Below are 24,780 nucleotides of genomic sequence, written 5' to 3'. Positions count from 1 at the left end.
AGTACTCATTGCACGCCTATACCAAAATATCTCACATACCCCATAAATACATATACTATGTACCCACAAAAATAAAAAATATAAACCACTAATTATTTGCTAGTCCTCATACTGAGGTAATGGCTAATTCCTTTCCTTTTGAATCTGGGCTGACCTTTGTGACATGCATGGTGAATAAAATGCAGCAGAAATGACCTTCTGAGATTCCCAAGGCTAGGTGGTAAGAAACCTTACAGCTTTAAAACAAACATGTTGACAATACTTTTTGGGAACCCTGATCCACTATGTTAAATGTCACATGACCATGAAAAAGTCATGCTGATGACGCTGTATGTAGATGCTATACATGATGTCTCAGTTGAACCCAGGCTTCTGGCTGTCTCTACTAAGGCAGCACTTATATGGGTATAGTCATCTGGAACTATTATAGCTAGCCCATCTACCAGCTGAATACCTCCAAGTAACCTCCATCCCTACCACATGAACAAAGCCAAGCCCTGCCTAAATTCCTGACCCACAAAATTGTGAGACATAGGAAAATGGCTGTTATTTTAAAACCACACTAAGTACTGGGAGTAGTTTGTTACACAGCAACAGATAACTGGAACAGTCAGTAACATTTTTTTTTGTTTGTTTTTAAATCAAAATGGCAACAAAGAAGTTTTCAAAGGTACATTTACAGTGTGCAAAAGTGGTAAAGAATTCACGGAATGAGCCAAAGGAATTAAGTCAGGAAATATGTTTATTCTCATATTCAGGAAGGTATTGCCGTGGTAATGGAGAAACTACTGACGTGACTGAGTCATCAATGAATTAGACGTGAGAATGGGTATGAAAACGAGAAGAAAATATTCATAAATGATACCTAGCTAAATGAGCATAGCAGGAGGTTAAAACAAATCTATGACTTAGAAGTTTGGGAGATAGGGTATGGAATGTTATGTTCTTGGTCTAGTTGGACAGAAATAAGTAAGAATGGAAACCAGGAAATGTGAGTAGAATATAGGCAAATGAACAGACAATGGACCATAAGTTATACAGGATGGATATATGTTCTCTTAGCTCAGCCTCAAGAAGAAACAGCCTTCTAACAATATGCAATAGCGGCAAAAACAGGTTTTTAATTATAATTCTGCCACGCACTAGTTGAATGACTTTAAGTTATTTACTTAGTCTCTCTGAAGGTTTCTCATATAAAGTGAGGATAATATGCCTCCCTCACAGAGTTATTTTAAAAATTAATGAATTGGCCGGGTGCGGTGGCTCACACCTTTAATCCCAGAATTTTGGGAGGCTGAGGTAGGTGGATCACCTGAGGTCAGGAGTTCGAAACCAACTTGACCAACATGGTGAAACCCTGTCTCTGCTAAAAATACAAAATTAGCCAGTGTGGTGGTGCATGCCTGTAATCCCAGCTACTCGGGAGGCTGAGGCAGGAGAATCGCTTGAACCCGGGAGGCAGAGGTTGCAGTGAGCCAAGATTGCGCCACTGCACTCCAGCCTGGGCAACAAGAATGAAACTCCATCTCAAAAAAAACACAAAAAACAAAAAACAAAAAAATTAATGAATTAATGTATGTAAATTAAGTGTAAAAGACAATAGATATTAAGTTTGGAGATATGATATACTAGAAAAAAGTGTGTTTTAAAGTATTACTATCAATACTATTAATAGGTAGCATCACTCATTTGAGTACCTTCTATATGCCAGGCATTCTGCTAGATTACTTTAAACATTAATCTTCAGCAGATTCTTGTCACAGACATTGACCTCCCCACTTCATACTTATGAAATAACTGCATAAGTGGACAAAGTAACTGCTTAGTAGCATCGTAAAATATTTTCCTTTAAAAATACAATTATTGTTTCTTAACCCGATGACAGTAGGATAAAAGATATATAAAATTTTACTGACAAAGATACTGGTATAATGGACGTAAGTAGTCAAAGAAAAAGGACTTTAATAGAGGCCCCCAGGAATTATTATAGAAAATAAAAGCAAAATGGAAACATCTAAGGTGGGGATAGAACAAGGAAATCTTAAAAGGGAATGTGAGATGAGAGTCTGAGGAAAAAATCTATTTCTTGTATTAGCTAGACTGGAGATTTTCTGTCACTGTTGATAGTAAGAGCAGTTAGTGTCAGCTATGTACATTACTAGCTGCTTTACATTCATATCATCATTTAATTTTCAAGGCAATCATGCAAAGCAGTTATCATTCATTTCATTAAAAATTTAGTGAGCACCTACTAGGTGCCAGACATTGTGGATACACCTACACACAAGATAATAAAGTGTTCTTGACCAAACCAGCTGGCAAACTATTATAGAAATGGAAACCTTTTCAAAGAAGTTACAGTAATTTGCCTAAGTTCACACAGCTAATAAAGACCAGAATCAGAATACGAATTCAGATCTTACTCTAAAAGCCTATGTTCTCAACCACTACACTTACTGACACAATAAAAAAAAAAAATTCCGTAATGCTGACAAGCTACAAAACTATTTGAACTGATAAAAAATTTTCTCAAGAAACATTCAATAACACACTAAACATTTTCTTAATCATCCATAGTTAATAATTTATTAGTTATATTTAAATTTATTTCAATAATATTCCATGCTTACTGTAGTTGTAATATTTAAAGATTAAAAATCTGGGTATTAGTTCAAGAGGAAAACAGCTATTATCCAAAGTTAAGAGCTATATTCATTGAGTTCTATGTTATCTGATCTAGTCTGATTAATCATTTAAGCAATCATGTTAACAAATAAGAAAACTCTAGAGATAATAATAACAGATCTTAGGGGAAAGCAAAAATGTGAGTGAACAAATTATAACAATGTCATCTATAGGACAATTAGTAGAATACAGATAACTTGGAACTTGCAAATATAATCCTTAACCACTTTAAAGAAGGAATTCATTCACTCAAAACTGCATCTTGCTCTATCCATTTATAAGACTGGAAATTGCCAGGACTCAATTTGCAATTTTTATATCATATTATATATGAACTTCCTACAAATAGCAGTGAACATTTTCACAGCCTCAGGGTGTTAATTGGGCCTTAACACTTACTATTATCCCCTTAAGAGTCTCATTTATATCAATCAGTTGGTATCTAATACAGACATTACACAGAAAGCCAAAACAGGTTAATCAAGACTACTTCTTTGCCTGCAGAAAAAGCTTATTCTGGATGTAAAATTTTTAAAGTAAGAGTATTTATAGGAATAACTAAATTCTAAAGTAAATAACCAAAGACCACATAACGTTTCAGGCCACAGAAAAAAGAATGAATATAAAAGCAAGAAATTGGTCAATTTCCATAAAGGACCTTAATAAGTATTTTTAATAATAGCTAACTAACTAACATTCAAAGATTACTCCAGTTATCAGATCAAGAGCTATCAAGATAATGTACTCAACTTATTCATGAAAAGAAAAAATAAATATATATCTCAGAGAATAACATTATTGAACTTGAGAAGCCAGCCATATATATTATTTTTGTTGTTGTTGTTTGTTTGTGTTTTTTGTTTTGAGATAGAGTCTCGCTCTGTCATCCAGGCTGGAGTGCAGTGGTGCAATCTCGGCTCACTGTAACCTTTGCCTCCTGGGTTCAAGTGATTCTCCTGCCTGAGTCTTCTGAGTAGCTGCGACTACAGGCGTGTGCCACCACGTCCAGCTAATTTTTGCATTTTTAGTAGAGACAGGGTTTCACCATGTTGGCCAGGATGGTCTCGATCTCTTGACCTTGTGATCTGCCCGTCTCCGCCTCTCAAAGTTCTGGGATTACAGGTGTGAGGCACCAGCCCTGGCCAAGAAGCCAGCTTTAATTGGTTTAGTTACAACAACTCTTTTCTTTAAAATGTATTTTTCTTTAACTTTGTTTACAGAGATATTACTGGAAAGGACCTAAAAGTACTTAAAGGTGGTAGAAAAGTAGTATGTAGTTCAAATCAGTCACCCTTTAACATTCCCTTTATCAAAGGTAAGGAAAGGTAAACTAATTTCCCAAGGGTTTGCTTTTCAGCATTTATCTTCTCAACAAAATTGCAATGGTACATAAAATCGCCAAGTCTAGGCATAACAACCCTAACAATTTAAATGTTTTATAAGTCATAATAAGTACATGAACGTCAGAGTTCATCACTGCACAACTTCATAAAATGAGTAAGAAAGTCAAATCCAGGACTTTCTAGAACAAAACCTGTGCTTTGTGCAGTAATATCAAATATCACCAATAGACAGCCAGAGTGAATTTCAGAGAAGTAAGTATCCAGTACACTTGACACTTCCTACATTTCATATTAAGTTAAAAGTATAATACTTGACAATGGCCGAAAGAAAATTGACCCCCCCCCCCGTTTTGTTTTTTTACATGGCTCTTAAGGACTCAAAATACTTTTTCTATGAATATGCTACTCAAGTGGGTAACCTCAGATGAGATTTCACCTATATGAATAGCACGATTTTTCTTATTGAAAAATCGAACCAACAGGTTTAGGGAAAGAGTATAAAAATTATGATAAAAATCCAATTTTTAAGAAACGGGTCAAAATTCAAGGTCATTATACAAAAAATAAGGGGGTGGAAAATGGGCAGTGATAGAAACTGGTAACGTATTTTTAAGAAAAACATTGAGGGGGCCAGGTGCTGTGGCTCATGCCTGTAATCCCAGCACTTTCAGAGGCCGAGGCGGACAGATCGCCTGAGGTCAGGAGTTCAAGACCAGCCTGGCCAACATGGTTTAACCCTGCCCCTACTAAAATAACAAAAATTAACCAGGCGTGGTGGTGGGAGCCTATAATCCCAGCTACTCAGGAGGCTGGGACAGGAGAACCACCTGAATCCGGGAGGCAGAGGTTGCAGTGAGCTGAGATCACGCCACTGCACTCCAGCCTGGGTGACAGAGCAAGACTTCGTTTCAAAAAAAAAAACAAAAAAAAAACAAAAAAAAAAAACCCAAAAACAAAAAAAAACACATTGAGGAAAATGTATTTCAACAATAAAAAGTTAATAATTTCTTGCCCCCCCATTTTATTTTTGAATTATCACTTATCGAAACTCAATATAGTTAATGTTTTTAAGCATCAATTAATTCTGTGCTGGTCCCATTCATTTTGGAAAGCTGGCATTTTCATTAAAATAGCTTTATAAAATATAGGATTTTACTCCCGTGGCAAATGAATTCTCTTTTCTCTAACTGAAGGCAAACTAAAATCCTGCCTACTTTTTTTGTAAGCTTCAAAACTGGGAAAGTGGTGACAATATGAACTTATCTCAACAAATTTCCAAGTCCTAAATCATCACTTGTGATTTTGTCCTGGCAAGAACATAAATTAAAGAAAAAGTATGCCAAGAACAATAATTAATATTTTTATGGTGAAGGCAGGCATAGAATTATAAGACAACAGTTCCAAGTGAAGACAGTACTTTTTATTTTGCCTTAGTGTGAGTAGTATAACAGACTATGTCACCAGACTAATAGTTCTATATATACTAGTTCTAATGATAATTTTACTAGTTTTAAGATTTCATCCTAGATTTTTATATCCACTCTATTTCAAAATAGTCATCAAACCACAATCAATATCTACTCACGGAAATATCAGTAATGGTTTTTATTTTTTCAGGAGATGAAATTTTCCTTTTCAAGAACATATAATGCACTTTAGGTCCAGGGTAAAAATGTGGTGTAGGATGAATTTTTCTTGGTGAATGTGGAGGAATGGGGAAGACACTTAAAAATTAGCTAAGAAAACTGGGGTATATTATTTGATATTGAGGAGAGAATAAGGTAATCTGAAAATTTTTTTAAAGATAGGTAAACCTAACCCATGGTAAAATGTAATTTATAGTATGGTCCTGAATGACAAGATCAAAATAGCAAAAGCAAAAGATAATTACAGCAGCCAAAGCAGAGAATAAGAATGTAGAAGAAAGTGACAACTATAGTAGCAATAGAGAGGAGAGAATGAGAGAGTAAGTCCAGGCAGTCTTTGGAAAAAAAAAAAATTAAGGAACAAAGAAGATATGTAAAGAAGATATGTAAGGTGCCAGACACCGGTTAAAGATGCCACGTAGGGAGGCTGAGGCAGGAGAATGGCGTAGACCCGGGAGGTGGAGCTTGCAGTGAGCTGAGATCCGGCCACTGCACTCCAGCCTGGGCAACAGAGTGAGACTCCGTCTCCAAAAAAAAAAAAAAAAAAAGATGCCACGTAAAGTATACAAGGTGGTCCAGCTATTGAGAGGAGGAACACAGTAGTTAGTGGTGGGTAATCACAGCAGCAGACAACATTTTTCTTTGCTGAAAGATATTTATAAAACGATTCCATTTTAATAGCAACTAGTAGCAAAGAACATAATACGCCACGTACATTCTTTGAAATAGGTATGAACAAAAAGTGGAAGTCTGATAATATTCATTTCAGAACATTGTTTCTTGTTCTATATTAGTGCTTTCTTATCAAAAATAGTAACAGTCATTAGATTCCCAAGTTCGACCTATTAAAAAATTAAAGCATCAACTTTAAACTTACAGTCAAATATCAAAAGTTGAGAGTCACATTTGTCCTAAAGCAATATGCTCATTACTCATTCAAGGTCTACCTGTATGATTTCACCATATCTGAGTATCATCAGTGTACTATTACTTACGTTTTTCTTTAAAATGGCTATTTGATGAAATACACAAATTGATAGGATGCTTGTAACAAGTGCTTCTCAAGTGACACAAATCTAAATGCACTGCAAGTTCTGTCATCATCAATTTATGCTTTCTTAGTCTCTGAAAACACATACATTTGTGTCACTTGAGAAGGCTTTTCTTTTTTTAATCCCATGAAATCAGAAGTATAACATGTAGTTATATTTTTTTGATATTCATATCGCCTTACAAAAAAGCTGCCTACAGTAATAGCTTAAAAAATGAGTATTTCTATCCTGAAAATGGTAAAATAGTATTACCGCTAAAAATACAAAAGAAACTTCAGTGAGTCTCAAATGTTACAACCCATTTTAGAAATCACAGGATAAAAAAGAATACCTGACAACAAGTTTAAAAGATATTTTAAAAGGCATCCAAGATAGTTCTATTAAAGTCTGTATTTAGCTTACTGAGTCATCTGGTATTGATAGCTGCAGATACCTATTTGTGTACTTAAATTCTAATCCTGTGAACACCGCAATTAATAAGAATCTCTATGTTCAATATCAGAGGTTTTCCATCATGCATATGGATCAATTTGCTACGTTAGAAAAAAAGTTGAGGATTATTTGCTTATTTTTAAATGAAAATATCTTGTTTCTCAGTCAGGCATCTGGCACACAAAAACTTTGCCTACAAAACTGAAAGCTCCTTTTCTATTGCAATATTGCAATAAGCACTGTAACCATCACAGGATGTGTTCAAAATCATGCTTTTTAAGTAAGGATTAAAATAAAGTTCACAGAAGCACATGGTAAAGAGAAAAAAAGTAATACTGGGTGCAGTGGTACATGCCTGCAGTCCCAGTCACTAGGGAGGATGAGGTGGAAGGATCACTCAAGTCCAGGAGTTCAAGGCCAGCCTGGGCAGTTTCATGAGACCTTATCTCTTAAAACAAAGAGAGGTAGGAGAGAAATAAAGATAATGGGAGACATGCTATATCAGCATAATAATGTCAACTGAAATACATGGAAGGGCAGTCTTTCATTCTGAAGATACACCTTTCCTACTTTACCTTTTGGTATTAAAATGTCCTCTCTTTTATTAAAATAATTTTTTGGGGGAATAATTTTTACAAAATTGTCCTTAGCAGCATAAAAAACTGGTTATCCTGTATTAAAATGTAAATGATTGGTAAAATTCACTTAAAAAACAAAATGGTGTAAAAATTGAGGGCACTTCTGTGGTTTTAGTGAAACAACTGATATTAACCTGGCATGTCCAATTCAAAAACCCAAAGGGATACTTTATTTTAGTCAGGTGCTTAATTAATTGTATTGTTAAAAAGTTTCGCTGGGTGCAGTGGCTCAAGCCTGTAATCCCAGCACTTTGGGAGGCCGAGACGGGCGGATCATGAGGTCAGGAGATCGAGACCATCCTGGCTAACACGGTGAAACCCCGTCTCTACTAAAAAAATACAAAAAACTAGCCGGGCGAGGTGGCGAACGCCTGTAGTCCCAGCTACTCGGGAGGCTGAGGCAGGAGAATGGCGTGAACCCGGGAGGCGGAGCTTGCAGTGAGCTGAGATCGCGCCACTGCACTCCAGCCTGGGCAACAGAGCCAGACTCCGTCTCAAAAAAAAAAAAAAAAAGTTTCAGAAAAAAAATTGTCGGTTTCTTTCAAACTAAAGCAATGAGTTAGTAAATAACTGTGAAAATTGGGGTTATCTTCTGCCTAACTTATGAATAAGAAAAACAAACTCAAACACCTACATGAACTTATAATAAAGAAGAAATTTGCCAAAAGGCAATTACCTACTTTTATTAGGAAACCTCAAATTTGGGTAAAATATAATGAGAAAACAAATTTCACTAACTTTCCCTTTCTTCAAGAAATAGCTTTTTGGAGAAAGGACAACTACCACAAATGAAATGACAAACATGGTTCATTCCCAACTGAGTGATGCTGTTCCTCATGTATTTTTCCACTGGAGATAATGATGAATTAAAGAAATGGACTTCAGATGTATTTCCTTTTAGTTTGTGTTCTATCAATGATAATAAATGATAAAATATAATTTCACTGACTTATAAGCTAACAGCTGGGTTATTAGGCAGTTTGATACAAATGCCTAAGACTTCCTGGTATGTTTAGGATCACTTCCACAAAAGATGAAGTCACTTGTAGCATCACTGTTCCACAAAAGATGAACTCAGTTTTGGAGATACTTGGGCATGTGTTACAATGTATCACTATGATAAAATTTATAACATCTTTATATGTCAAAACAAAGGTCAGAGATTACTTAAACATGAAAGCTATCTTTTGACTATAATTGAACAAAAGTTAAAACTACTAAGCTAATAAACCTGCTTCAAACATGTAAAGCTTTAAACATTTTAAATATTAAAATGTAACTCTCTCCCCTTCGTTCTATAGTTATGATATAGCTTTGGTGTTTGTTCATAAGAGTACGATTTTGAGAACAAAACTCCAATCAGGAATTACAGGGTCATAACAGACTGCTGAACCTGTACTGACCTGAGAACTTCATCTAGTAAGAGATTTTGGTTTACAATTTACCTAATTCAATAAAAAGAAGTGTGCAGGAAGGGTTGGTACAGGGATCAAGTCAACTGAAGAATCTGGTTAACTGACTTTGTTTATAACTAGATTTAAAATAAACATCCTAAAATTAAATACAATTTAAAATGTTTTCTGTTGTTTGTGATTCTATTAAAATTTTTAATATTAGAAATTAATTGTAGTGCCCTATCTTAGAGACATAAACGTTACTAAAGTTTATATAGATTTCATCAATCTATTATATGTAGACATTTCAAATGTGTTTAAGATAAACTATAATATAAGACATTTTGGACATTTGTTTAGAAATACGTTAGAATTTATACCTTTGAGTAATGTCTAACTAATTAAGTGCCCAAGAATAAAAGAATGATTATATACAGGGCTAATAGACTTCATTCTGAAAAACAGTATGTAATGCTATTTTTTAATGTAAATAATATAAATTTTAAGAAAAAAATTAAAATCTGAGAAAAAACTTTTTAAAAATCTAAACAAAAGTTTTAGGTTAAAATAGTATTTAAATGTAGTTATCATTAAATTTAAATGGCAAAGCAAAATCTCAAAACTCTACAAGCTCTCCAAGTGATAGCCTCTGTAACTCTGGGCAAATCACTAAACTTCTCTCAAAATCAGTTTGCATTTATTATATAGTTTTGAAAGTAATAAATAAAAATGGATTATGTGAGAAATAGTCAATATATAAGAGGAAAGCCACTGTTTGTCACTAAAAGTGATTCAGGTTGAGTGTCAATGCTTGGAACCAGAAGTGTTTCAAATTTCGGATTTTCAAATTTTGGGACATCTACATATACATAATGAGGTATCTTGTAGATGGGAACCAAGTCTAAACACAAAATTCATGTATGTTTCATATACGCCCCATACACAAATCCCAGAGTTAATTTTATACAATACTTATAATACTTTTGTGCGTTAAAGTTTTGACTGCAACCTGTCATGAGGTCAGGTGTGGAATTTTCTACTTGTGGCACCGTGTAGGCACTCAAAAAGTTTTGTATTTTGGATCATTTTGGATTTCAGATTTTTGGATTAGGGATACTTGGCCTGTAACACTTTTTAAGTACAACTTAATAAGCAGAATTATGGCAACAATGGCCATTATCCATACGTTTAAAGACTACACATATTTCTTTACTTTTTGTGTACTTAAATTCTAATCCTGTGAACACCACAATTAATAAGAATCTCTGTGTTCAATATCAGAGGTTTTTCATCATGCATATGGATCAATTTGGTATGTTAGAAAAAAAGTTGAGGATTATTTGTTTATTTTTAAACGAAAATATCTTGTTTCTCAGTCAGGCATCTGGCACACAAAAACTTTGCCATAGGTAAAGACTACACATATTTCTTGAGATGAATTACAATATGTGACAGAGACATTTACTGTTCACCAACCAACCATGTGCTTCCCACATGTCCCAGACACTTTCCAGCAGGGTAAGGTAACTAGTTCTGGTTACTAGGCTGTGAGTGACTGAATGACCTGGGTGTCATTTCATGGCTGAAATATTTAACAGCCAACAGAAGACCCTCTAGCGCTTTATTTCCATGTGGTGGTCACCGTGGAGGCCTAATGTTCCAGGTGTACAGATATACGCTGTCAGAAATTCCATCAGTGTGATTTCTTGAGCTACTGTATGGAGTAGATCTATTCCCTGACAAACTATTGGATAGGTAATGTGAGCAAGAATAAACCCTAGTTGTATTAAATAACTGAGATTATATCATATTCTAATACAGAGTTTATTAATAATAGATTATACAAATAATTTATTCTGGTCCATTTACTTAGTAAGTTTGCCTGCAAAGAGAAGAACCCCAGGATAAACCAGCTGCTATACAGTGAATGCTATTTTGTCTTAACAATTTCCCATAATAGAGAAAAGCACAAACATGTAATAAATACAATTGTATTCAACCTCTAATATACTACCATATGCAAAAATAGATTAAGAAAACCAGGCTGGGCACAGTGGCTCACACCTGAAATTCCAGCACTTTGGGAGGCTGAGGCAGAAGGACTGCTTGAGCCCAGGAGTTCAAGACCAGAAAAATTGGGAGTTTCTCTACAGAAAAATTAGTCAGCTGTGCTGGCATACGTCTGTAGTCCCAACTATTCAGGCGGCTGAGATGGGTGGATGGCTTGAGCCCAGGGAGTAGAAGATGCAGTAAGCTGTAATCATGCCACTGCATGTCAGCCTGGGAGACAGAACAAGACAGTCTGTCTCAAAAAAAAAAAAAAAAAAAAGAAAGAGAAAAAGAAGGAAATAAGAAAACTAGGCACTTTTATAAAAATACATATTTACATAATAAGATGTACTTACAATGCAAACCACATTTGCTTTATCACTTTACACGTACTTTTTTTGTGTGTGCTGAACCTCTGGAGTTGTTGCATTATGGCACTTTACCCTACGTAAAAGGACATTCTCCTATACAACAATAAATTATCAGACTTTAATATTGTTATTATTATCTAGAATACAATCCATATTCAAATTTCTCCAATTATTCCAATAATTTCCTCTAAAAAGATTATCTGGAATCAATCAATCAAATCAGGTTGCATTTGGTTATCATGTCTCTTTTAGTCTCCTTTAACGTTGAACAATTCCACAACCTATATTTTTAATATTTCAAGATAGACATTGTTGAAGACATTTTAATGCCAATTGTTTTTCACAGTGTTCCTCAATTTGGATTGCTTTATTTCCCCCCATGACTAAATTCAGGTTGAAAGACACTGTTTCTATAATAAAAACAATAACAGAAAGTAAACCATAACAAATACTTGGCTAAAGGAAACATCAGAGAAAACAGTGAAGAAAAGGTTTTAAAAATCAACAATACGATGGGCGCGGTGGCTCACGTCTGTAATCCCAGTACTTTGGAAGGCCGAGGCAGGTGGATCACCTGAGGTCAGGAGTTTGAGACCAGCCTGACTAACATGGAGAAACCCCGTCTCTACTAAAAACACAAAATTAGCTGGGGGTAGTGGCGCATGCCCGTAATCCCAGCTACTTGGGAGGCAGAGGCAGGAGAATTGCTTGAATCTGGGAGGCGGAGGTTGCAGAGAGCCGAGATCGCGCCAGTGTACTCCAGCCTGGGCAACAAGAACGAAACTCCGTCTCAAAAAAAAAAAAAAAAAAAAGGCCAGTGTGGTGGCTAACACCTGTAATCTCAACACTTTGGGAGGCCGAAGCGGGCGGATCACAAGGTCAAGAGATCGAGACCATCCTGGCTAACACAGTGAAACCCCGTCTCTACTAAAAATACAAAAAATTTAGCCGGGCGTGGTGGTGGGCGCCTGCAGTCCCAGCTACTGGGGAGGCTGAGGCAGAAGAATGGCGTAAACCTGGGAGGTGGAGCTTGCAGTGAGCGGAGACCACACCACTGCACTCCAGCCTGGGCGACAGAGTGAGAATCTGTCTCAAAAAATAAAAAAATAAAAATCAGTCATACATGTTCTCTAGGACAAGCTCTAGCCATTCTTACTTTGAATCTATATGCTGATGATTCTAAAACTTGATCTCTCCGTAAACCTGAGTCTTATGTAACCAACTGACTGCTGGACATCTTCAACCGGCTCTCCTACAGACAATTCAATATCACCACGTTCAAAACTCATCTCAGCCACTAAAGTTGCTGCTATTCTCCCTCTTCCCTATATTCCTTCTCCAACTTATGTGTCAGCACTTCATCCAATCTCTAAAGCCTCGTCAAGATGCTTCCATATGCCTTACTCCACATCAAATAAGGCACCAAGCCTATCAATTTTATCTATTTCTTAAATCCATTCTCTTTTATCCTACTATACTCCATCTGTTGTAAGATCTTAGGATTTATTCTTTTCTAGATTCTTGCAATAACCTAATTGGGTTCCCATCTTCTAGTGCTACTGTCTGTACAGTTAGCTTCCTCATTGTATCAGACTATTTAAAACACGAATTTGATCAAATGACTCCCCTCTTAAAAGTCTTCAAATGGCTCTCTTCAAGTACAGAAAAAGGTCAGACTCTTTGCATTACCTACAAGGTTTTGTAACATTCACTGCTTATCTACAGCTCTACTCACTTCCAGATTTATACTAGCTCCTTCTTCAATACATTGCTTTCCTAATTTCAGTTACTGGATATCAGCTTTATAATTTTTTGCTAATTTTTCTCTGTGGTAAAAGACATTTTAAAGGGGTAGAAAGGCAACGACATTTGAGGTTCACTAAATTTGCCTAGCAAACTTCACAATTAATAATATGATCAGGAAATATTTGCTGAGCCTCTATATTATGTGCAAGATGTTATATTGAGTATTGTGAGAATACAAGAGGCGTTAGACATGTACTCTGCCCTAGGAAGAGTTTCTAGTATAGAATATATATTTTTTTATAAGCACACACATAATCTATAGTACAATGTAGAAAATAACAAGGGTCATAAACATGATTCAAGTAAGATCAGAAGAGGGACAAATTATTTCTAAATAGGAAAGGCCAGAAGGAAATCAGGGAATGTTTCCTAGAGGAAGTGGCAGTTTTCAGCCTTAAAGAGTATGAAAGATTTGGGCATGGGAGTGAAGGAAATAATCACTGCTACTGCCAACTCACTTTCTCTAAGGTAACTATTCCAAATTAGTTTTCTGCCCCTGCACATGAGAAATAAAAACACATTCCCTTAGTAATAATGACTCATTAAAACTGATTCTCAAGGGGAGAAAGGTAATAAGTGGGATGCCATCTCAGAATGTGATGACTGTCACTTAGGAAAAACCTCTCCAGATGCTATGACCTCCCTACTACATCCTCCATAAGGGAAATTGCTATCAAGGGGATACCTTACTAACTGACCAATTTCTAGCAGGTTTCTACAGATTTCTGCAGTCTTCATTCATACAATGCTAGTCTAGATATATTTTTTGAAATGATCTTTTCTCTTCTTAATTCAACTGAGGATTTCTAAAAGATAAGATAAAAGACATGGAATAAAATAACCCCAAACTTAACAGATATTAGAAAAAGGGCAGACATGCTTACTCATTACAGAATTCCTACCCTAAAACACAATTCACTATGCAGGCTTCTCCCATAAATATACCCATTTTAACTCTTGGCTACAATCTCTCTCGCTAGTTTTGTTAACACTCTCCCTTCTAGAAGGATTGGGTCAGTGTGCAAGCTTAGATAATCATTTAGCAATAGATCACCAGTACTGAAACACAATAGTATCAGCTCCTATATCTCTCTTTACCTTCTTACTCCACCACTAAAAAAAAGGTAAGATAAAACATAATTTATAGAGTAAAGAGGTACAAATTGCTAAAGCAATATTTTCATTGAGGTATACTCTCCACAGCTGGAAATACTTAAGCTGAAAAGAGACCAGCTTCACAGGCTACTGTAATAATCTAGGTATGAAGTGAACTAGGATAAATACAGGAAGAACAATAAAGGTATATGGAAAAGATGTGCAAATTGGACCCAACAACTGAAGATGACATGGGAGCAAAGACAGAGAAACAGTTAAAACATGACAAATTCTGAGCCTAAGGTGCCCATGATGATAGTGCTGCTTATTGCCCCATTATTTACTAGATCCTTTTCAAAATATCTTTGGGTAGGGATTCAAGAGGTAGGGTTTACTACAAGTGCAATTGTGCAGTCTAAAGGAAGAAATGAAGGAAAATGATGGGAGGACCAATCATGTTCTAGAAAAACAAAGGAAGTATTATTCCCTTTTTCAACCTTTGAAAGCCTTGGTTATACTTTTTCATTTATTTTTTTAAACAATATAAGAAGTCACCTTCCAGACCTTACTTATCTATACACACACATGTTATTTCAAAACTGAAGATGATACTAATCATACTGTTCTTTTTTTTTTTTTTTTTCAGACAGAGACTCACTCTGGAATGCAGTGGCGCGATCTCTGCTCACTGCAACCTCCGCCTCCCAGGTTCAAGTGATTCTCCTGTCTCAGCCTCCTGAGTAGCTGGGACTACAGGCGTATACCACTACGCCCAGTTAATTTTTGTATTTTTACTACAGACGGGGTTTCACCACATTGGCCAGGATGGTCTCAATCTATTGACCTTGTGATCTGCCCACCTCGGCCTCCCAAAATGCTGGGATCACAGGCGTGAGCCACCGTGCATGGCCCATACTGTTCTTTTTTTTCCTTTAATAATACATTGTTTGTTAAAAATTTATTCAGGACATAGAGTCCCAGTTCCTTTTAAATAATAGACGTATAACATGTACTATATGCCCATTTGACCTTTTCTCTATTTATAATATTCTTTTAGGTAGGTGGGGTTTTATTGTTGTTGGTTATTTCGTTCTTTTTTTTTCCTAGCTTTTATTATTTTTGCGATTACCAATAATACTGCAAATGAACATCCTGGCAAATAAATTTTCATGCCCTCCAAGATTTCTATAGGCTTGATTCCTAAAAGTGGGGTTAATGAGAAATGTGCAATTTAAAATTTTGATTCAAACAGTAGTGCAAAATTACCCTCCAAAAACACCGTAGCAAGTCCTCTCCTGAATTTCATCAATCTTGGAACAAAATAAGATTCAAAGATCTTATATTAGTTTCCCGAATATACTAAACTCTAATCCTTTTTATTCATGTCCAATGTGAAGCTTTTACCTAACCACTATGACATGAAATTAACCTATTTTAGAAAGAGCTAACTAGCATTCTTCAAACGACTAGACCAATTCTCAACAGAAGGTACTTGCTCACCAATCCCATGTGAGGGCGTTTCTAGTACTCATTCTTGAGGGTTGCAACTGGCAGTAATGAGTGGCACACAAAATCACAGGGCAGTCCAGCACAAGAAGTGTCTTGTCCAAAATGCCAACAGCTCTCACCCAACATGTGGCTGGGAAATACTAAACTAGATAATAAGGGTATGCTGTTTGGTTTCAGTTTTAAGTCTGGAAAGACAGTCAACAAGGTTCAAGTGGAGACACATCATTTCAGAGGAAGATATACATAAAATAATAGCTCTGTGAAGTATTTACAATATTAAATGTTACATTCATGTAACATGGTATATGTTATATGTTCCTTTACCTTGTTCCTTAGGTAAGACTTCAAGTTTCTATAGAACCTGCACCTGACCAATTACTTCTGAAAGTCTCTGCTGAAACTTTTTACTACCGTGGCTTACTGGTACAGACCATTTCTCTTTTTGCTTTCCAAGATCTAATGCACATGACTGGCAGTGGCTGTGCTATTTTGGATACAATTTTGGACACTGAAGAGAAGAAACTGAAACCACAACTTACAGGTTTCTTTTAATGCCGAAAGTTCTCCAGTCATTTCTGAAATAATATCTTTAAGTCCTTCTATTTCTTAAAATCATAATTTCCTTGTGGTCCCAATTCTATATTCCCTGTATGATAACAAGATATTGTATCACATACAGGTGAATTCAATAAATTTTGAATAAGTGGTTGACTTTAGTACTAGGAAAGTTAAAACCAAATCTCAAGACTTGTTTCTAATTTAGGAAAATTCTATAGAATTAGTCCAAAGAGGGCTAAAAACAAACAAAAAAGCATGAACATCCATAATATGCAAAATGTGGTTCACTTACTTGAAGTCAGAGGGCTATCATATGTAAAGTCAACTTTGATTATTTGCTTTTTTTAAGTTAAAAAAGACTTAAAGAATGTTTAAGCAAACACTAAAGCACTCTGTAATCTCATCTCTTTATCCTCAAAAAAGTTTTTTTCCCAAAAGATTGTCTTTCAGCATGTAAGCATGTTACATAGTGACAGATGGAGTGTGTATATTTTTGTATTCGATTGCCATTAAATATTTATGAATCTTTGTGTTAACCGCATTACCTTTCAAAAGGATGCATACTACTACCAGAAATGAACAAATATATTGGTTTTGCTGTGCCTTGTCAGCATTGGTTGTTAGCTCTAAAATACTTCTTTTTGGGAAAGACAGATACCTACTTGGCTACATTTTTTTTTAACTACTGTGTAAAGCCATTTACTATTTTACTAAAGCTGTATTTGATTTATTCTTTCCAGTTGTTCATTTACCATTTTTCACTTGTATGAATTATTCTTTGCCCATCTTGATGATTTTCATTTAAATTGTAAAGTATTTATCTAGTTATTATTACCTTTCAGACCTTTTCCTCAGTGGCATTTCTGAGAAGACTAAGGTTTTTAAATTTGTAGTGTAAAGGTAACATATGCACATTATAAATATTTGGGACTGTAGATAAAAGGAGAAAGTGCCTGTTATAATCCTGTATCCCTAACGCAACTACTGTATGCTCTGATATTTTCTTCTGGTTCTTCTAAGTAAATACATTTTAGTTTCAGTCATATTACTCCCACAATGTTTTACTTTCTTTACTTAAGGTGGGAAAATGCATATAATACTCCTGAAGCTATAACTTTAGTTCCTTTTAGAGCTTTAATCTTCACTTGGAGTCTTAAACTTATAATTAAATATTATCTTATTTCTAGTGTCTACATAACTTTTATTTTTCTTCTTTCTGCTTATCTGAATTTTCCATAATGAACATGTATTACAGTCTTGCAGGGGTGTTGTGAAGATTAAGTAAGAAAAAATATATGGGACTCACCTAACAAAATATCTTATACAATTACAAGACCAAGAACAAAGCAGTTCTTTTTGAATAAAGACATCACAACAACTAAGTCTATACAGGAAATTTAGCAGTCTAGAACCTTGCTGAGCATAACATCACCTTTGGGTTTGTTAGAAATGCAGACTCTCAGACCCTACTCCAGATCTACTGGTTCACAATCGCCATTTAACAAGATGTGGAATAAGAATCTCAGAGCATTGCCTTTAAAACTTGGCTATATATTCACCTGGAAAAACCAAACAAGTATGATGGGCTCAGAAGTGGAATCCACATTCTACTAGTCACCACCTGCGCAAAGAAATACACCTGTGCAAAGACAGCACTACACTGAAAAATTCAGTCAAGACTGAGGTTACACTGTAGTGTATCTTCAGGGGCTGGGAGGAAGAAACTCGTATTTCTCGTGGATCTGTTTTCCCACATCAAGACAGTGCTTAACAACAATTCCCCTTGAGGAACATATAGATTAAAGTTCTAGAAAATATTAAAAATCTAGCATTCTTCAATTTGGTGCCCTTTTCTCCAATATTCAGATTTAGAAATCACTAAGTATTAATTATATCTTCTGCTGAAGATTTAATAAGATAACTAGACTTTGACAAAATGAAAGCTTAGATTGCAACAAAGTCAAGTAAATTGTTTTACTTGATCAAGGTAGTTAGAACAGTCTACACATTTGATTAAATTGTCACTTCACTTCGTTTTGCAAAGATTGTTTCATTAACGACCTTAAGCAATAAGTAAAACAAAATCTGTCCTGTTAGCAGAAATAACTTCTAAAAGGCATTAGTAGTTTGATAGAAAAAAGGACATATCATTCTTAATGAAAAGACTAATAAAGGCAACAAAATGATTTTAACAAGATGATAAATTATGTAATCCCAGCAACCAAGATTATACTTACCACAAAATACATTCTTGTTAAAATTAATGTTAAAACAGAGTCCCAAAATAATTGTAATATTATTCGTGTCACTGTCACTATTTAAAATTGTTGTGGGAGGTCTAAAAATGAAGAATTCCTTTATGCATCTTATGTATATTCATTACACGTTATATACTACATATTACATATTAGCTATATTAGACAATGATTATATATTTCATTCCCAGAAATGGTAGGGTTTTATTTTCGGGTTGCTCTCATCCACTGATTTATCATGGTGTATTGATGTTTTGGATACTACTGCTTGAAATGACATTTTAATATGTAGTAAGCCATGTCTGTTTTTCCTTCCCCATTAACTTAGTTTTCAGAATTTTCTTTGACTTTATTTTTTGGATAAATTTCAGAAATATTGCACTTACCTAACATCTCACTGAAATTTTCATTGAAAATAAATTAAACCAATAAATAATTTATGAATAGGCATCTTCAGAATATTTTCTCTATCTTAAAGTTTTAAAGTTTTTGGTACATGTCACACACATTCCTCATTAAGACTGGTTCAAGAAGGAGAAGTGCAAGGAAAAACTGCACAGGGGAAACTGCCTCACTTACACATGTAAAACTAAATTTAAGAAGGTAGTATATTCCATATTCAAAAGACCAATTCTGATCTTACAAGCAAACAGTAGTGTTTTCTGCTCAATCCCAAGTCCTAAATCATCAAATAACAATCCTCCATTAGTGGATCTCACTCAAACAGGAAAAAACTCCTGCATCAGAACCAACACAGAAACGAGAAATATATAGGAAGAGGTGAACTGATTCCATGAACACACACATTACAGTAATATTATTTCTTAGTAAATTATTCAAATTCATTGCTTATTACCCCTTTCCAACTAACTGTTGACAAGCTACATATTTCTGTTCTTGACTAATATTTTTTTGGCCAATTTACCCTCCATGCATTAAAAGTTGTAAAACAGACAAACAAACCTCAGCTTGCTTCCTGTACTTGTTTTTGTTGAATTTTTTCACTTTTGCATCACTGGAATTCTCATACTAATTCCATACTAAATGCACTGTGGTAGGCAGCCTTTAAGACAGTCTTCAATTACGCCATCCACCTTGTGTAATTCCCTCCTATTGTGTGTTTCCTTCTAACAAATATAGAATATGGCAAAAGTGTTGGCATGTCACTTCTGAGATTGGGTTACAAAAAGACTGGCTTCTCTTGTGGTACCCTCTCTTAGTCACTTTAAGGGAAGTCAGCTGCCATGTTGTGAGCTGCTTTAAAGTGAGACCCAGGTGGCAAGAAACTGAAGTATCCAGTCAACAGCTATAGGCAACCTATGGCTCACCAAGAGTCAAGTGATTAAGCTTGGAATAGATTCTCTGGCAGTCAAACCTTGTGATGACTGCAGCCTCCACTGACCCTAACTGTAAGAAGACTATAGCCTCCTGAGATACCATGAGTAAAAGGGCATTCAACTAAGCTGTACCCATATTTCTGGCCTATAGGAATAGTAAGATAATAAATATTCATTGCTCCAAACTGCTAAATTTTGGTGTAATTTGTTCCATGGCAATATATAACTAACAGTTTTTTTGTTTGTTTTTGAGAGGGAGTCTTGCTCTTATCACCCAGGCTGCAGTGCAATGGCACAAACCGCCTCCTGGTTTCAAGCAATTCTCCTGCCTCAGTCTCCCGAGTAGCTGGGATTACAGGCACACGCCACCACACCTGGTTAATTTTTTGAATTTTTAGTAGAGATGGGGTTTCACCATGCTGGCCAGGCTGGGCTCAAACTCCTGAGCTTGTGATCAGCCCACCTTGGCCTCCCAAAGTGCTGGGATTAGAGGTGTGAGCCAACGTGCCCAGCCCAGTTTTTAAGAATTCTTAAGAATCACTTTAGGCCGGGCGCGGTGGCTCAAGCCTGTAATCCCAGCACTTTGGGAGGCTGAGACGGGCGGATCACAAGGTCAGGAGATCGAGACCATCCTGGCTAACACGGTGAAACCCCGTCTCTACTAAAAAATATAAAAAACTAGCCGGGTGAGGTGGCGGGCGCCTGTAGTCCCAGCTACTCAGGAGGCTGAGGCAGGAGAATGGCGCGAACCCGGGAGGCGGAGCTTGCAGTGAGCTGAGATCCGGCCACTGCACTCCAGCCTGGGTGACAGAGCGAGACTCCGTCTCAAAAAAAAAAAAAAAAAAAAAAAAGAATCACTTTATTTACAGTACGCTACATATTTAACAAAATTCATCTTGTAGAAACATCCTATTTACGAGCACTTCTATTTATATTACCTCAACTGAACCTCATAAACAATCCTATACAGCATGTGGTTTGTGTAACAGCACATATAATTCTGGCCTACACTCTACTTTAGGACTCTAGAATTTAATATATTCCTTTCTATATTCAAATTCTTAAAAACCTGTTTATTCCTATAAATCTGTCTGCTTATTTATGATCACATCTTTCACTGAATAGGTTCTTTCCTCCATTCTTACATTTTTTTCCCTAAAGGATAAGGATGTCAGAAAACATCTTAGAAAATACTAGCGGCAGTCTTTGGATGGTGCAGTATCTCCTCAAATATTAATATTTCTTAAAGAATGCAGCCTTGAGAAATAATGTTCATAAACTAAGAAGTAGCCTAAAATTACAAAGCAAATGACAGTAATTCAGAGAAGACAACGTTTAACGTTCTCCACCATTTATCTACAAGTCTATTTTTAGCTTGTTTATATGAATTCATTCAGCCCAAACATTTAGTGAGCACCTACCAAGTGCCAGAAATCATACTTGATACTGACAATAACTGAGATGAGTTAGATAAAGCCTACCACTGACCCCTCCCTGATCTATAAAGAGTTCCCAGGCTAGAGGAAGTTGATAATTACAATATGATAATAATAATAGGTATTACTAATACATTAAAGGTGAAAAAGAGGGACAAAATAGTAAGAGCCACCTACAACTAACCCACAGCCAACATTACACTGAATGAGCAAAAGCTGGGAGCATTCCCCTTGAGAACTGGAACAAGACAAGGACGCCCTCTCTCACTATTCCTATTCAACATAGTACTGGAAGCCCTAGCCAGAGCAATCAGGCAAGATAAAGAAATAAAAGGCATCTGAATAGGAAGAGAGGAAGTCAAACTATCTTTCCTCATAGATGATAATGATTCTATTCCTAGAAAACCCCACAGTCTCTACTCAAGAACTCCTAGATCTGAAAAACAACGTCAGCACAGTTTCAGGACACAAAACGAATGTGCAAAAATAAACAGTATTTCTATAAACCAATAACATCCAAGCTGAGAGTCAAATCAAGAATGTAATCCCATTAGCAATAGCCACAAAGGAATAAGATACTTAGGAATACAGTTAACCAGGGATGTGAAAGATCTCTACAACAAGAATTAGAAAACACTGCTGAAAGAAATCGGTTTCCAAAAACAGATGGAAAAACATTCTGTGATCATGGATAGAATCAATATTGTTAAAATGGCTATACTGCCCAAAGCAATTTACAGATTCATTGCTATTCTTATCAAACTACCAGTGACAGTTTTCACAGAACTAGGAAAAAAAAAAAAAACTTCTAAAATTCACATGGAACCAAAAAAGAGTCCGAATAGCCAAAGAAATCCTAAGTAAAAAGAACAAAGCCAGAGGCATCACACCATCCAACTTCAAACTATACTAAAAGGCTACACTAACCAAAACAGCACAGTACTGGTACAAAAACTGATACACAGACAAATGGAACAGGTTAGAGAGCCCGGAAATAAAGCCACACACCTAAAACATCTAATCTCTGACAAAGCTGAAAATAACAAGCAATGGGGAAAGGACTCTCTATTCAATAATAACTGGCTAACCATATGCACAAGATTGAAACTGGACCTCTTCCTTTCACCACATGCAAAAATCAACCCAAGATGGATTAAAGACTAAAATTTAAAATTTAAACTATAAAAACCCTAGAAGAAAACCTAGGAAAAACTCTTCTGGACATCAGCCCTGGCAAAGATTTCATGATGAAGACTTCAAAAGCAATTGCAACAAAAACAAAAATTGGCAAGTTGGAGCTAATTAAACTAAGGTTCGGTACAGCAAAAGAAACTATCAACATAGTGAACAGACAACCTACAGAACGGAAGAAAATATGTGCAAACACTGCATCCAACAAAGGTCTAATATCCAGAATCTGTAAGGAACCTAAACAAAGTAACAAGCAGAAAACAACTCTATTAAAAAATAAAAAAAAAACTAGCAAAGGACTTGAACAGACACTTCTCAAAAGAAAACATACATACCACCAATAAGCATATCAAAAAATGTTCAACATCACTAATCATTAGCGAAATGCAAATCAAAACCACAATGAGATACCACTGCACACCAGTCAGAATGGTTAGTCTAAAAAGTCAAAAAAATAACAGATGTTAGTGAGGCAATAGAGAAAAAGGAATGCTTATACACTGCTGGTGGGAATGTAAACTAGTTCAGCCACTGTGGAAAACAGTTCAGCAATATCTCAAAGAACTTAGAATGGGCCAGGTGTGGTGACTCACCCCTGTAATCCCAGCCCTTTGGGAGGCAGAGGCAGGTTGATCACTTGAGGTCAGGAGTTCGAGACCAGCCTGACCAACATGGTGAAACCCCATCTCTACTAAAAATACAAAATTAGTTGGGTGTGGTGGCACACGCCTGTAATCCCTGCTATTTGGGAGGTTGAAGCAGGACAATCACTTGAACCCAGGAGTTAGAGGTTGCAGTGAGCCAAGATCGCACCATTGCACTCCAGCTTGGGCAACAAGAACAAATCTCCAACTCAAAAAAAAAAAAAAAAAAAAAAAAGGACTCAGAACAACCATGCAACCCAGCAATCCCACTGCTGAATATACACCCAAAGGAATATAAATCATTGTACCATAAAGACACATGGATGTGTATGTTCACTACAGCACTATTCACAATAGCAAAGACATGGAATCAACCTAGATGCCCACCAACAGTAGACTGGATAAAGAAAATATGGTACATATACACCATGGAATACTATGTAGCCATAAAAAAAGGATGAAACCACATCCTTTGCAGCAACATGGAGGCAGCTGGAGGCCATTATCTTAAGCAAATACAGGAACAAAAAAATGAAATACTGCATGTTATCTCTTGTAAGTGGGAGCTAAACATAGAGTACAGATGGACACAAAGAAGGAAACAAGAGACACCAAAGCCTATTTGAGTGTGGGAGAAGGGTGCAGATCAAAAACCACCTGTCAGGTACTATGCTTATTACCTGGGTCACAAAATAATCTTTACAACAAACCCCCTGTGACTCGCAATTTACCCATATAACAAACCTGCACATGTACCCCCTGGAATCTAAAATAAAGGCTGGGGAAAAAAGGAGTGGAGGTAGAAAAGGGAACAATAAATTCTGCCTAAAAGAGACAAGGAAGGCATCAAAGAAAAGATGGAATTACGCTGGAACTTGAAGAATGAACAGAAACTTACTAGGCTCCCTGCCAAGTGGTATTCCAAGGCAAAGGAAAAAAAAATCATGCAATGTAAATGAAATTGGTATGGATTCCCTCCAGAAGACTTACAGCTAAAGCTAATGAATCAGCCTCTCACAACTTCATTTCTTTATTAAAAAAAAAAAACAAAAAAACAAAAAACCCGAGCATATGCTGGCTGGGTGCTGTGCTTGGTACTAGAATTAGAATTAAAGAAATAAACATATTAAGTCCCTGACCTCAAGGAGGTCAGGAGTCTAACTAAACTTAAGGAGAGCACACATTCATTCTAATTATGCTGACTTTGAATTGCTCGTGGGACTTCCTTCTCTCATCCCTTGAGCAAGTCACATTCTTTGTAAGCATCAGTTTCCTAATTTGTAAAGTGGAGATAATATTATAGCTAGACAGTCCCCCTTGGTAACGTGGGGGGATTGGC

At 36.0% G+C, this 24,780-nt stretch overlaps 1 protein-coding gene across 5 annotated transcripts in view; it reads right to left on the bottom strand.

The window, feature by feature from the left end:
* NIPBL (NIPBL cohesin loading factor) overlaps positions 1-24,780 on the bottom strand; it is a 194,153-nt gene that overhangs the window by 146,207 nt on the left and 23,166 nt on the right. The gene's annotated exons all lie outside the window — the stretch shown is intronic.

This window comes from Macaca fascicularis, chromosome 6, assembly GCF_037993035.2.
Source record: "Macaca fascicularis isolate 582-1 chromosome 6, T2T-MFA8v1.1".
Classification (NCBI taxonomy): Eukaryota; Metazoa; Chordata; class Mammalia; order Primates; family Cercopithecidae; genus Macaca; species Macaca fascicularis.
The sequence above is the reverse complement of the archived record's forward strand: the minus strand, read 5'-3'. Positions and strand labels throughout refer to the sequence as shown.